At 39.7% G+C, this 16036-nt stretch overlaps 1 long non-coding RNA gene across 1 annotated transcript; it reads right to left on the reverse strand.

Annotated features, from left to right (window-relative positions):
* Nucleotides 1–733: 733 nt before the first annotated feature.
* On the reverse strand, nucleotides 734–12958 carry LOC103876693. Its single transcript, XR_636023.4, has 4 exons — nucleotides 8060–12958; nucleotides 5757–5951; nucleotides 3957–4197; nucleotides 734–1396 (listed from the first exon to the last, which is right to left on the reverse strand). It is a non-coding gene; the product is annotated as an uncharacterized LOC103876693 (long non-coding RNA).
* Between the last annotated feature and the right edge of the window lie 3078 nt (nucleotides 12959–16036).

Below are 16036 nucleotides of genomic sequence, written 5' to 3' on the forward strand. Positions count from 1 at the left end.
GTTTGAACAACACTGACTTGAAATATTTGCCTTAATTCCAAAAGTATTTAAAACAGAAATACCTCTGTAGAGAGAAAACCATTCACTTTATGCTTTTCACAGAAGTTTCTAAAGAATCTAGAGAGGCTGGGACATGGACTTCTTTGCCACACCCTCTTGGGACCTCCCTTGCAACTTGCCGCTGAAACTGCTGGCCTTGTTTTCAGGACCTGTTTACCATGGCACTCCTGGATGCAAGAGGTTTTCTGAAAATAAACCTTTAAGTCAACCTGCATACTTTCTAACTGTTCTCTTGGTAACCTCTGGTGATCCCCTGGGAGTTAGTAATTACACCCGGGCCTATGGTGGGGTGGTGGGAGTGGGGAGGGATAACATTAGGAGATATATCTAATGTAAATGGCTAGTTAATAGGTGCAGCACACCAACATGGCACATGTATACATATGTAACAAAACTGCACGTTGTGCACATGTACCCTAGAACTTAAAGTATAATATAAATAAACAAATAAATAAAGAAATAATAAGAAAAGAATTAATTTGAACTTGCTTCACATCAAAACCCACCGTCCCCTACCAACACTGTATTTCATTTGCCTTACTCCCACTTTCCCCACAGCCTATCTCATGGGCTATGCCTATAGCAAGATAACACTTTAAAAACATGTCTGTATACCTAAATAAATCCCAGATGAATTAAGGAGGAGAACATTAAAAAACAAGAAACCAAAACATATAAGCCTTGGAAATAAGTCTTTAATCTTGAGGTCAGATGATCTGGCAAAGCTCCAGTACCAATATCTGTATAATCTGCATGTTTTTCTTTGAGCTTGTCAGCTCCTCGAGAAGACTCTGCCTGCTCCTGCCAGGAGCCAGTGGAGCAGAGAGACCCGGCTGCAGGCATCCAGGGAAGGTCCCATGTCGTCGGGGCTGGCACCAGGCTGGGAGGCAGCACCTTTGAGCCCACCTGAGAGTGGAGCTCAGGCTTCTGCCTGTGGAGAGGACCAGTGATCCAGATGCCCAGAGAAGGGGGACACCTACAGATCTCGCTGCATCCTAAACACACTGTTGCCCAGCCTGCTTTATTTCTGACTATGTTCACTTCCAATTCAAGAGTCCTTGGTGCTGCCAGCTCCCAGGGCTGCTGCAGGGATCCCACGGGGTAAGGAGATGCTCACAGGGAGTCTTCACTGCTGACTCGGGACTCCATCTTCCAGGCCAACCGTCTTCCCGCATCTGTGTGCTTGCAGCTACTGACGACTGTCACTGCTTGTGTCACTCCTTGTGTCTACATTGTTGATGGGCCTTGGACATCAACAAGTCCGTTTCCAGGCAGTGTTCATGGGGCTTGAAGAGGGAGCCAAAGGAGGTGCATGCATTCCAGCCATCACTTGTACCTGGGGAAGATGATGATCTATTTTCTTTAAATGCATTAAAATAGCATATAATACAGCTGCTCTGTGAAACTCATCAAGAGAAAGCATTTAAAAGGGAAAAGAAAAGACAGGAAAGAAAGACAAGGAAAGAAAAGAAAAAAGAAAACACAAACTTCTAAGTAACCTTCAAGGAGTGTGGGCACCAAAGAGAACCCACACTCGATAACCATCCAGCTCCATGCACGGACTTGGCCAGCACTGCCAGTGAGCTCACAGGGACACAGGGAAAGTCAGGGCACATCTGCTGGCCAGGTGCCTGCGTCCCACAGAAAGACTCACCTGAACCAGAGAATAAGTGGGTCCCCTCTTTCCCCTGTCCCCAGCACCCCACAAAAAAAAAAGGAAAAATAAAATCCTCTTGGGAAGAAAACTTCAGATTCCCTCAGTCACAACCTAGTAATTTAACATCTATCTTGGGAGAAAGGCATCCCTCTCGGCTTAAATAAAAGTATCCATGCATACACACAAGTCTAGTTTTGCCCATTTTTTCTTCCTCAGTGGGTCCAGTTTCCTCTCTCACTGCCTGTTGGTTAAAGTCTATTATCAGATCTCTCTACATCTTTTCTCTGATAAGTAAAAAGGATGTAATCCTTAGCACTTAGTTCTTATTTTCAAGTTTTGCTTCATCGCAATTTTTCATTTCTGATCTTCCCCCAAGTTCTCTGGAGCACTTTTGAAGTTGATAATGCCTTGACTATGCTAAGATCCTTGGAATCATCTGACCAACACTGGCTACTGATTATTCACCTCACATGAACACTTGTAGTTATTTTTGCTTCTTATATAGTGTTCCTCTACTATATTGCTAGTGTTTCTCTTCTAGCTCACTATGACCTTTAGACCTTCTGTACCACTTCCACTCACCATTCACCTTATGGCTGGCTTATGCCCTTTGTTTTTCTACTCAAATTGCATTATAGCAATATCAGATGGTCTTAGCTTTCTTTTCAAAGTGGAATTGATCATGGCAACACTTGGATTGGTGGGAATCAAAAGTAAGTAAATATACTATGATGCAAACTATTTTTATTGAAAATTTTATTTGTATACTTATTTTCTGGTTATTTTAGAATATATTTTATTTTTATTTAAAATATTTTGTTTAATTAGTTTATAATAAGACTGAAATCGCGTTTGTTTAGTGTCACCAAATCAGCATTTGGTGTGGATATGTATTAGTGAGGGGACGATTCCTTTCATTCTCTCTCTCTCTCTCTCTCATTGTCTTTCTTATTAAACTCTGGTTGGCATTTTACAGTGAACTACTTGCCGAATACTGGACCTTTAACACATTACGATGTGCCACCTTAATGATAACCTGGTATTGCTTTATTGTAAGAAAAATTATGTTGTTCTGTAAAGAAATCAGTGTGCACTCTGCTTAACAAACATGCTGCTGCCTTCAAATTCTGCAGCTGTGGCATCCTGTTTGTTCTCTCTTCTTGTGAACCATAGCTTAGGGCATTTCTGTTCTGGGTCTTAGATGATAGAGGAAAAAAAAAAGAACACACCCAGCACCATGACTTCAGGGAGTACCAAGGGGAGTGCGAACCAGGCCAGGTTGGAGAACAGCTGAGCATGGTGACATCAGAATTTTACGTCACTGCTGCTTAGACATCAACCTTGAAACATGTGGCTTAACAGCAAGAGCCACCCAGCAGCATGGTCATTGCTGGAGTGTCTTAAAAGATTGAGGGTGGTTTCTGCTTCATTGAAGAAGTGTTGAAAGGCAGAGGCTGTTTTTGTGTAACCCTAATAAAAAATGTTAGAACTAATTTAGGCACTGATAAGTAATAATTTAAATTCAAATAATGAAGCTCTTATATATACTTATTAATATAGTTACTTCAACTTTGTTTTATCTTGAATCTTGACTTATAATAGTAATATTAATTACAATATGTAATAACGTTAATGAAAAGGTTGACCATAATATTGATTATTCAACTTTGCACCTTTGGGAGTGAATGAAAATGCTCTTAATAGTTATGTGAGATCAATAGGAAGAAACCAGGACCATTGCAGGAAAACAGCAACATCTGGCCACCCTTTTTGTGAAGAATTGTATCATTAAAGAAAGCACAATTGACTGACTTGTGTTCTAAATGCCCTGGACTGACTTGGCCACAGCCAAGGGAAACCAAATAAGCCTTCCTTTATTGTATCAGTCCATTTTCATACAGCTGTGAAGAAATACCCAAGACTGGATAATTTACAAAGAAAAACAGGTTTAATGGACTCATAGTTCCATGGTTAGGGAGGCCTCACAATCATGGTGGAAGGCATAGGAGCAAAGTCACGTCTTACATGGTGGCAGGCAAGAGAACGTGTGCAGGGGAACTGGCCTTTATGAAACCATCAGATCGCATGAGACTTATTCATTATCATGAGAACAACACATCCCCATTATTCAATTACCTCCCACTGGGTCCCTCCCATGACACATGGGGCTTTGGTAGCTACAATTCAAGATGAGATTTGGGTGGGGACACACAGCCAAACTATATCACTTACTCCATACCTAATACCTGTTCCTCCATTCCTACGGTGTCATGGAGTGAGAGGGATGCTGAGCCAAGGGGCTTCTCTGCAGTCAGGAGGGCACAGACCTGGAGGGTGGGAGGTCACTGTACGGATGATTCAGGCCCCTGCATCCATCAGGGTCTAGTGAGGAGATGTGGTTCACAAAGTCCGAGCAAAGTCCCTGACATTAGCCAGGTCTCCTCTGTAGTTATGGGACAGTGTTCTGAGCAAATCCAATTCTACCAAGCAAAGAGCAAGTTCATGTCAGAGATAAAAATTAAACAAGACTTTTTCAATTTGATGATAAGTTAGTTTTGTACCTGAATGAACGACTTTTCTTCATAAAAATATACACACACATATATACACATAGACATGATTCTAAGCATTAGCATGTCTTAATAGGTTTGAAAATTGAAGCAAACAGAGTTAAAATCTGAGAATCAGAGATGCTATAAATTTTGTCAGGATATCAGAAGTCAAAAAAAATTTTAGAATACATAAAAATGAAATAAACCCAAAGACATCAATTTCCTATTATAACTTACTCTATAGTTTATATTTTGTCTATTTGACAAACATTTTTAATTAAGCTGATTGATACTGACTAAATAACATTTATACATAAACTAATGAAGATATACCTGTGGTTCAATCTCACTTTGGCACAAAATAGTGACTTGAGACTCTTTCCAGTGTATTTTTATTGGGGTATGTATTTCAATTGGGGTGTGGGGGTATAGGTGGGAAGTACATGAACATACTGATGGGTGCATTTCCTAAATATGTTATAATTTATTTTGTTCCCAAAATTTCCTAGAGATTGTCTATGATTATTCAGAGTGTAACTCCACACCCTTTTTTCCTAAGCAGATTTTCAGGAAATCAGGCAACATCACGTGGATAGTTCACCATTGTCTTACGTTCTATGTTCTTCAGTGTTGAATTTCTTTAACTCAAGAAGTCTTTCACATGGGGGGATGATTTCCTCATGCTACAGATAAGGTGACAGAAATGCAAAGAGGGTTGTTCAAGATTTCATAGAATTTGGTGGTGTTGCACTCATTTTCCCGCTTTCTTCTAGACCAGCGGTTTTTCACATTCTGTTCCTGAACAGAAGGGATTCTTCATACCCTGCCAGGAACTGTGGGGATTCTGTGAGAGGAAGGGCTGACCGGGGGAGGAGCAGGCCACAATGCCACTTCATCCCACATTTCCTTAAATCTGTACTATAGACCAGAGTTCTTAGAATGTTACTTGAAAATTGCTCTGCAGCTTAAAAGATATTTAAAAACAAGTGCCTTAAACCATGTTGTTCCCACATTTTATGCACAAACACACAGACATAGGCATATATGCATACACACAGGCTGCACAGGAAGGAGGGCGGGACGACGTCACGGGAAGAACCCAGGAGCAATGCTTCTCTCATGCTTCGCATCTTCCTGGGGAACCTCACCTATTCATCGCATCCTGACACCTCTGCCTCTCTGGCCTCCATCTGGCTCTTCCACGGTACAATTGTACCCTGTGGCTGATGAAATACATTCTTACGAATAAGGAAGCAGGAGGAATAGGGCAAGTTTCCCCTCTTCTGGACTGTAGTTTACACCTCACAACTAAGTACAGGCCCCTGCTCTCAGGTGGGTCAGGTGGAGGTATTCCCCGAACACATCTTAAATTTCCCCTTGGCAACTGCAAAAGCTTGAGAACAGGTTAGGTCAGGAGAGATCCCAGGGTCAGAGTAGGCTGTGGTAAAGCAGAAAAAGAGAAGGAAATGTTTGAAGGCCCGGTTTACCTGACTTTGACCAAGTGAAGCTGTGGGCCATCTCAGCTCTCAGCCCTGTCATCTGCCCCTCTCAGTCCCGGCCTGGCTTCCTGACCTGTAGGAATCTGCATCTGGGTGAGGGTGTTGACTTCTCCTCGAAGAGGCCACATTGCTTCAGGAGCAGGTTCATTCATTCTTCAAGCTGACACTCCTACCTGAGGGATTCTGAAGGAGGGAGTAGCCTGTTTGTAGTTGGATGCTTAGGTTGACCTTCCTTTTCAGGAAGGGAGCCACAGCCTCAGCAGGCTAAAGGCAGCCAAGACATAGGTCAACAGTGTTCACTCTGTTTTTTCACAGCAAAGTAGTACACTGCTCTCCTAGAACACATGCTTCTGAAACTATGCTGCTTCATTTATGACAGAGAGAGGATCCAACCTCCCTGGTACATGGGCACCAATAAATAATAAGAGCCACACAGAGGGCGGGAGGGGAAGGACAGGGTGCTGGCGCAGCTTAAGCTCTAGACTGCAACCTTATGTTTCTTCCACGGCCAACAGCCATGCAGTAAGAGCCATGATGCACCAGGGCATTCGGTGAAGCCGAGCTGGAAATCGCTGGCTGCTGTTTGCCTTTCCCGGTGGAAATCTCTCTGGAGTGGAAGCCTGGGGAGTGGGGCACAGACACTGGCAGCTCTGAGCGTATTTTTGTTTCCCAGTTTCACCACCACAGAGCCAGATACCAGCACAACGCGGGAAGGCCAGTTTTCACATTTCTCAATATCCAGTCTAAATTCCAAGACCCCTAAGGACAGGAAAACACATTTTCATATATACTCCTTTAAGAATTCTTTATCTTCTCACCGTGCCATTCCCAACCTGTATGCAATTTTAATAATGTTTAATAAATATAAATACATAAAATGAAAATTTAGTATTACACATCCTCGGGTTCTAGTTACTTATTTAACAAGAGGGATGGTAATAGTGGTTCCATGTCTGAGAGACAGTGAAATCACACACAAAAAATAGAAATTATACAAGTATGTTAAAAAAAACATTTTTTATCTGTAGATCTGTTTTCATGAACATTTTCAAATGATAACCCACTCAGAAAAATTTTAGATAAACTAAAAAGAATGCTGTGAGATAATTCTTATCTTGCTAGGATTGGTTGAGGATATAACCAAATAAGGCAAGAGTTCAGTGAAGAGGCTCCTTTTGCCCTAAGGGATGGTCCAACTTCCATGATTCAGCCTCTGCAATTGACAATATGCTTTTGATTTTAAACACTGGAGTAATACCTAAGTTCCAGGCAATAAATTTTGCCTTTTGAAATGTATCCTTTGGATTTGTTTCTATATTTATTGCATGTTTAATTAATTAATATCTAGATATTTAATGTATGTTGAAAACTTGCAAAGAAAGTTTAAAAATAAGACATTTTCATAAAATGTGAGTAATTTTCTTGTTTAGAAAAACATTTTCTGTTGGCTAAGATAACATCTATATAATTACTTTTAAAGAAAATAAACAAAATGACTTAATTGTGAACATTTTAAATATATCTGCCTAGAGCATATTTATATATGAGTAGTGTTGAAGAATTAATGGAAAAATACATTATCTCTTATGTGATTTTTGTTCAAAAATTTAAAACATGTAATTAGAGCTGAAAGTACCATTTGGGTATAGGCTCTCAGTATGGCCATTTATAACACTTTTATAGGAAGAATAAAACCATCCATTAAGTGTTGTTACACAGGAAAAATGAGAAGTGGAGTAAAATATTTTTGGTGATTCTATATTTAAGCTGTTGCTTATGCATGGACACAAATACGAAGAATTCAAATTAAATGTTGTCTTTTTATATTTGACATAAACTACTTCCTCCACCCAAACATAAGACATATTCATATAAGACAGATGCTTAGAAATATATTTAGGTGGTTGCAGATTTTATCCCTACATTTTTCATTTAGTTATTTAATTTTATGGCAAATATTACAGTTTATTTTTAATATAATATTATCATTTTAATGACCGTTTTACATGCTTAAATAAAATCTAGATTGTCTTTATGTCCATGTATAGATAGCTCAGAATAGCACTTAGAAATAACAAAAACTTTTCCATTCTTAAAATGTTCAATGCATACAATTCCCTAGGTGTCAAGAATACATCCCATGAGCTTTTAAATGTGTAATATTGACCTGATTTCAAGACATATACAAAGCCAGCTTCTTACCGGCCACAGGTATGGATAGCATGGACTACAGAGCTTTTTCTGTCTCCCAGACCGTACCAGAATACCCCCATAGGTTGTTAGGCATTTACCTAAGAGAGTGTGATGGCTTTTTCAGAGCAGTTATAATCTGTTGGGTCAAAGCATCCTCCGTTGATACAACATTTTCGCTTATTCTGCAGTCAGAGAGGTCTAGCAGATCGGGCCAGAGGCACGAAGCCTCATGAAATATTTAAGAAAGGCCTTCCTTCATGCACACACAAATAAGTCTCCCAAATCACGTGGCCGAGGCAGTTTTAAATTTTGACGTTGGGAAGGAAAGAAAACAATAATTTTAAAAAATAACAAAATTAAGCAAACAGAAAATTTCACATGAAAGCAATCGGCAGGTAGAATGCCACTGGTGGCATTTTGAAAGTCCTGGAAAGCGTGGGGTTTATGGAGTGATTAATGATCACAACGTTATCAACGACCCTGGGATGCGGTGAGGAGAGAGGAAGGGGGCAGGTGTACCACAAGCTTAATTATACATCTTCATTCCCTGGTTAAGAAACATTCTTGTGGAACCTGAGCGCTCCGTGAGGAGCTTGATGTTCTGTTCACAAGCAGCTGCCTTTCTAAAGCATTGCATTAATTCAATAATTTCTGACAGACTGAAAGATTGTTTAAAAAGTCTATCTGTGTGAAAATTATTTCCAATCGGGAAGTACCCATGACTGTTTCTCCACTGGTTTATCCTCAGCATATTCAGGAAAGAGGGTAACCACATGAAGTCAGGGCTCTCATCTCTGTTGAGATGCTGACCTGACATCCAACCTGTTCCTTTTGACCTTAAGTTGCTGCTATTTTGTCTGTAACAGGCAAAGAGATAACAAAGATACCTATTACCTATGGGGGAAGAGGAAGCTTCAACTATATCCAAGGATAGGCTCTGCCTATGATTTCTGGCCTTCGAAAAAGCAGCAAACTAGATTTCTCCAACGCAAAGATTACCATCCTAACATTGTGTGTCTTTCTTCATGTAAAATGGCAATGGGAGATATTCCAAAGCCAGGCTCTGGGCGTTCCAAAGCTTGCACTCCTGTCTGCCCTCCCCCACCCATCTCGTCTACCCTCACTCTGCCTTCCTTCCAGCCCAGCGTCTTAAGATAAAAGGAGGATGCCATGCAGTGTAAAGGCAGTCAGTTGTCAATGTATCCACGCACATTCTCAGTCTCTGTTCAATGTTCCATGACAACAAGGTGAGACGGCAGAGGTTATCCGAACAGCTGCTGCCTAAGCTGGAAATTCCAGGCATTGAGCACCATCTGTCTATACATTCACAAATGTATATAAGGGCCATCTATCAGGCTGGAGCACTGCAGCTGCCTCCCCGGCAGGCCTGCTTCCTTTCTCGGCACTGAACAATAAGAGCTAGTTCTTCACTTTGTGTCACACAGAATGGCTGATTTGATTAAGTCCCCAACCCTCATTATGCTAGGTAGGAGTGTAGAATTTCAATGATAATCCATAATGCATGACCAGTTTGTCACCATGGCAACATAAATTCAAGGTTACTAGCTCAGACGCATAATTGGGTGTGCATTGAGTGCTGAGGAAGGCTGTTAAAATTCTTGTCATAGAAAAGTAGCATCCATCATACTGTCTGAAATTGCAAAGTACTCATAATCAGACAGAAAAATCCTTGGAGAAAAATGTTAATAAAATAACTATTACAGTCTAATAAAATTATTAAGTTTAACCACTTTAGTTTTTAAAGTATTTCAGTTAATAAGAATGAAATAGACACCTCATTAAACATTGGAGACTTGGATTTAACCTTCCCCATTGATATTTGCATTGAAATATGGACCTAAAGAATTTTTGGTCTGTTTGATTGATTGATCAAAACAAGCCCATATAATAAAATATATCTTTGGGCGTTTTTGTTTCATTTTTGTATTTCAGACTGGATTTTTCTTAACTGTAAGAATATTTCCTTAATAAAATGCTCTGGGGAGAAACTAAATCTACTTCTTTGCTTTTAAAAGCTCAAAATTAAATTATGCATGTTATTTGCTGTACCTCCCAAAGTAGAGAGAGATGAAAACTAAGGTGGTGATGAAAACATGCAAGAATCAAGAGTCGAAAGTAGATAAGAATATTTTAAATTATCAGCCCATCCAACTATGACTGGGGACAAATATTTTGGTATTCATAAATAGGTGTAATAGAAATTGTATTCCGATGTATATGACTATTAAAAATCCAATACAAAAACAAATGTGTACCTTCCAAAAGGATTTAATTTTGGACCAAAATAATTATGGTAATTACTTGTTTTGGTGTCTGCCTTTGCCAATGAAGTAGAACCAGGGAGAGAGTTATAAATGAGCTCTTGGCAAATGGCTTAGAATTCAGCTCCGAGTGTTATTGGAGGAGCATATCATGGCTTATGGTGGATTTTCCCCCATTTCCTTTGATTGAGTAAAACCAACGTTTCTCTGGATTTTAAGTATAAAATGCTTTACTCTGGAATATTATTTATTATAATTTTTCACCAATCGTGAAAACATTTAGCTGTATTTCCTTTAGCTACAGGACACAGGAGTACATATGTTTTCAAGAGACTGCCTTTGTTACTGAGATTCAGCTTTTATTTAATTCTGTTGGAGAAAATTAAGACTCATTGACTTAAAAGATAAGAGAATTCCTGCCAAATAAAGGCAGACTTGGCCACATGACCATGGAAATAATTTTGTGCTTTTGCATAGACCTTGTAGGAAGTGAGATTTAATTGCTTCTTCATTCTTTTCACACTTAGCCCTCTCATCCTGTCTCAACCCTGCTTTCCTCTCCAGCTACGATGCAGGATATACACAAAAGCGGTTATTTGTCTTGTATCACATCTACTGTCATTACAAAACAACGAAAACAGTGGATAAAGGTACAAATAAATTTAATTTTAGGCAGCTGACATCACTTTGTATATATTTTTACCTTATAGAGTGTTTAATACTATCCTCAGTTTTCTACAAAGCCAAATAGGATTAGATGATTTTTTACAGTGAATAACACAGATTTAGTCTTTCAGTTAAGATCACACCCCCAGGATCTGTGCAGTTTTTAAAGTGGAACAGAAGAGAAAATCAAGAATCAAAATCAGATGACCTAATTCAGAATATAGATGTAATTTAATATTTTTTTTAATGTTGTGTTTAATCATACTAATGGCTGTGTCCTTTAGATTTTTTTTTAAAAATTGAAGATATCTTGTGTGGTACAATTTTATTTGAAATATGAAAGGGCTCAGTCTGAAAGAACTTGCTTACAAAAGTCACATCTGGAAGTATATTCAGTTCCAAGTGCACACATGTAACTCCAATTAACATTACACATGCTAAGGAAAATATACCCGGGCGGGTGGCAGAGGGGGAGGGGTAGAGGAACCAAAGAAAGGGGTTTGTGTCTGATTTAAATACAAGTGACTTTGTGGAGAACACCAGCATGTGCTCAAATGAACTCCTGTTGTGGAAGTGCAGTGGCTCTCCAGACAGAATAACATTCCTGATTTGAGTTTAGTGAAGTACAGCCATGACCAGGCACAAATGCTGAGCTGGTATATATACCTAGACTGAAATGAAACTGCTACAAGCTGTTTAGGGGATGAGTATGATTCCGTTTGGGGAACCTTAAAGGTAATTTAAAATTTTATTATTTGAGGAGTTTGGCTTTAGTAGACTGAAGTATACATATTTGTACTGATCACTACTGTTATGTACCAAATCAAAACATACTGTTGGATATTTTTAACCATTCTTTATGCTATGTAACACATAAGAACCAAAAAAATGCAGTTAAGCCAAAAGCATATAGATCAATACCATGAGTTTCAGAGTAACCAATATTGCAATGTTTTCCAGCATTCTTGAAAACAATGAAGGACAATCTGTAATATTTTCCCTTTATCAAATCTAAAATAATGAAGATATTACAATATGAGTTATATGTAAAATTGTAGACTTATGTTCACTGTGTCTCGAAATTTTCATTAATTTTTACATGAAACCTACACTTGCCGTTTGAAAATATACTGTAAATAATTTTCATTTTTAACAAGCTATGATTTGCTATTAGTCAATTATTTTAAGATTGAAATAATTATGAAATAAGCACCTGATAAATATCTATGAAAAATGATGTATCATACCTCCAAATAAATTGTGCAACAGTGAGATAGAACTTATGTATTGAAATGGGAAGGGATTCTAATTATCTCAGTGTTGGTTATGTAAAAGATATATATCAGCTGAAAAGAGTAAACAAAGGAATTATTGTTTCTGCAATCAGCTTTATTTACACTTGAGTCGGCCCTTTATTTTCCTCATTATTTTCCCTCTGCATGATAATTTTTGTTTCTTAAGCACTTCATATTCTGATGCCTTTATCTGCATTGGCTATGCTGGGGATCATAACACCGTACCCCACAATATGGCACTTCATCATTTTGAGTATTTTAAGCTGAATGACATTGAGAAAACCTCAGAAGCAGGAAGGTCACTCTCTGATCTTCTCCCTCACTCCTCCCCTGAAGAAGCTCATGTGACAGGTGTCCTGCCCTGTACCCTCTATACCTGCAGAGGAACTGTCCCAGAGAGGCCAAGAAGAATCTGAACAACCAGGATTTGCCAAGTTCGCTCCAGGTGGTTACCACTGGACCATACCTTATTGTCCTAGGTCTTACCTTTGCATGACTGTCCATAGAAATGGACAGTTTTCCCGGAAGCTTTTTGAGTCAAAATATTTTTTTAGAGACAGAGTCTGAAATTCCTGCCTACAAGCAATCCTCCTTCCTCAGCCTCACAAGTCGAGTAATCACAAGAGATTATAGGGGTGAGCCACCATGCCCAGCTCTTTCCCTGGGTCTTTGTTACGCTTTTCTATTATTATTTTTAAGACAGCATTTTGCTCTGTTGCCCAGGATGGAGTGCAGTGATGCGATCACAGTGATTCTCAAGTGATTCTCCCTCCTCTCGGGAGGATTCTCAGCCTCCTGAGTAGCTGAGACCACAGTTGTGTACCACCATGCCCAGCTAATTTTTTGTATTTTTTGTAGACATGGGGTCTCACCATGTTGCCCCATGCTGGCCTTGAACACCCAGGCTTACGCATTCCTCCCACCTTGGCCTCCCAAAATGCTGGGATTATAGGTGTGAGCCACCACAGCCAGAGCCAGCCTCCTTTATTTTGCTGTGCAATCTCTGCAGCATGGTCATCAATCTTGATGCATTAGGACAATGCATGGGGCAATCATACCATGCCACCCTCCACAGAGGAGCTGCTGTGATAAACCCTAAGCTAATATTTCCCCAGGTAGCTCATAAAATACACTTATCCATCATCTTAGAACATTGCAACGGACACTTGTGAAGATGAGCACCAAGCAAAAATATGATTTTCAAGTCAATTTTTAAAACTCACTTATATAACTCCAAATATAGGTGAACCTCCTACTAGACCACATCATGGAAATGTATTGAAATTGCTAATCAGTATATATCCAATAAGAGCCAATTAGATCTATGAAAGCATAGTAAACTTGTGACCAAAAGGAAATGAGCAATTGAGTGAAGTGCCTATTTCAGACTTTCAAACAGTTAACATACAATAAAATTAACATTTTAAGCCACACCGAACATAGTTTAATCTTCATTGTTAAAAGGCATTAAGTGTTTTGGAGAGCACTTGACTTACAGAACTCGTAGTCTAGAAGGGACCCTAAAGGGTCATCTGTACCTATCTCCCATATAATGCTTCAACCTACTCTTTAAAACCCTCCAAAATTGATTCTCTGATCAGTAAACAAATCTTTCTAGTGATGAACAACTTACCATTAGTATTAATCAGAGCTCTCCAAAGAGACAGAAGCAATGGGATATATATGTAGAGAGACAGAGATGAGAGGGGATTAAGGGAATTTGCTCATGCAATTATGGAGGCTGGCAAGCCCCATGTCAGGTGTTCTGCAAGGCAGAGACCCCAGGATGCTGGTAGAAAGGTCTTAGAAACAGAAAATGATGGTGTAACTCAGCAGAGGCTGAGGCATGAGAATGCTGGAGGCCTCTAGTGCAAGCCTGAGATTTCAAAGCCTGGATAACCTGGAGCTTTGTCCAGGGGTAGGAAAAGAAGGTCTCCCAGCTCCAGCAGACAGAGCAACAATTCACCTTTTTTTGCCTTTTCATTCTACCTGGGCCCCCAGTTGATTGGATGGTACCTACCCACATTTAGGACAGATCTTTCCACACAGTCCACTGACTCACGGCAGTCTCTCCTGGAAACACCCTCACAGACACATCCAGAAATAGTGCTCTATTTTTTCTCTAGGTCTACCTTAATCCAGACAACCTGACACCTAAAATTAACCATCTGAGGTCCACCCTTCGGCTGGGCACAGTGGCTCTTGCCTGCAATCCCAGCACTTTGGGAGGCTGAGCTGGGAGGACCACGTGAGTCCAGGAGTTCAAGACCAGCATGGGCAACACTGTCACTACGATGCAAAAGTATTAGCTGGGCGTGGTGGAATGCCTCTATAGTCCCAGCTACTCGAGAGACTGAGGTGGGAGGATTGCTTGAGTCCAGAAAGCCTAGGTTGCAGTGAGCTGTGATCATACCACTGCACTCCAGCCTGGGTGACAGAATAAGACTCCGTCTCAAAAAAAAAAAAAAAAAAGGCTCACCTTTTGTTGACTTGACACCCATACACTACTCTTTAAGCCATACTTAATGTCCAAATAATGACAATAACAAACTAATATTTCTGCCTAACATAATAAAACTATTGTTTTAGTTTGGGTGTACAATCAAAATGCATGAATCCCTTCCACCAAAGAGGGAGTAAAGTCTTTGGGGGATGTTCAGTCTTCTCCTGATATCCCATGACCTAACACTGTGATGTAAAAGTAACAGTACTTAAATACTAATGTAAAGCCAATAATTCTTATATTATATGATAAAGATATAATACACTAATAAAAAAGACATTTGTGTGATACACACACACATATATATACATATATATATACTTACATATATGTACATATATACATATACTTACAACATATTCACAACAGAGTAGAGAGGAATACTACTGACAATTTCTGTCCTTGTTTCTGTAACTGGTCCTGTGGTCATAGCTGGTATTTATAACTACCTTCTACTCCATTCCATATTTTCTTTGCCTTCAGAAAGCACCTCAGCTGACCATGTTTCTTTACATGGCAGGGTGACCCAGACCTTCATTTCTAAAGGGTCTGGGCCATTTGAAGTCCTGTCTGGGTTGGTTTGTTGTAATTTCCATTGACCTTAATCACAGAGCATGGTCATTCTAAGAGATGCCCAAAGATATCTTCTGTATTCCAGGCATGCTCTTCTTACCTCCATTGTGGAAAAAATGGTCCAATTTTCCCTTGTTAATCTGAGTTAATCACGCCAGCCAATACCATAATGCCTTTCTTTGTCTTTTGACTCAGAGACATGAGGAGTCCAAAATAACAAAGTGGTAATCTTAGCTTCAATTCAATGGAATCATTGTTATGTCTTCTGGTAAAAACATCTCTCTCTCTAGAACCGAGAACTGTAGTCCAGCAGAGCATAAAGCCGTGGAACCAGGAAGTCAATTGTCCCCATGGATCACGAGGGGTAATGATGAGGGTGCGAATCCCATTTCCACTCCTTGATACCTGGGTCCATCAATCTTGGCTATCAGAGAAAAAAAAAACATACATTGGCTGCTGATTCAGAACATACACAGCCTTCTAGAAAACCTACACAGCCTCAGGCCTACAAAAGACTGAGAACCCTGGGAACTTGTTACCTAGTTGACACTAGAACTGCATCTTCAAAAGTCCATGCCACCACTCTACAAAGAAATCTGTTCCAGATTGATGAGGAACATGATAAGACCAGTGGATTCCATGAGCATGAACACATTGCCACACCTCTTTGCCTGTGAAGTAATTTCCTTGGTCAGAAGAAATGCTGTATGGAATGTCATGACAGTGAATACGATGAGCCATTCTGTGGATACCAGT

The sequence above is a fragment of the Papio anubis genome, chromosome 14 (assembly GCF_008728515.1).
Source record: "Papio anubis isolate 15944 chromosome 14, Panubis1.0, whole genome shotgun sequence".
In the NCBI taxonomy this organism is placed as follows: Eukaryota; Metazoa; Chordata; class Mammalia; order Primates; family Cercopithecidae; genus Papio; species Papio anubis.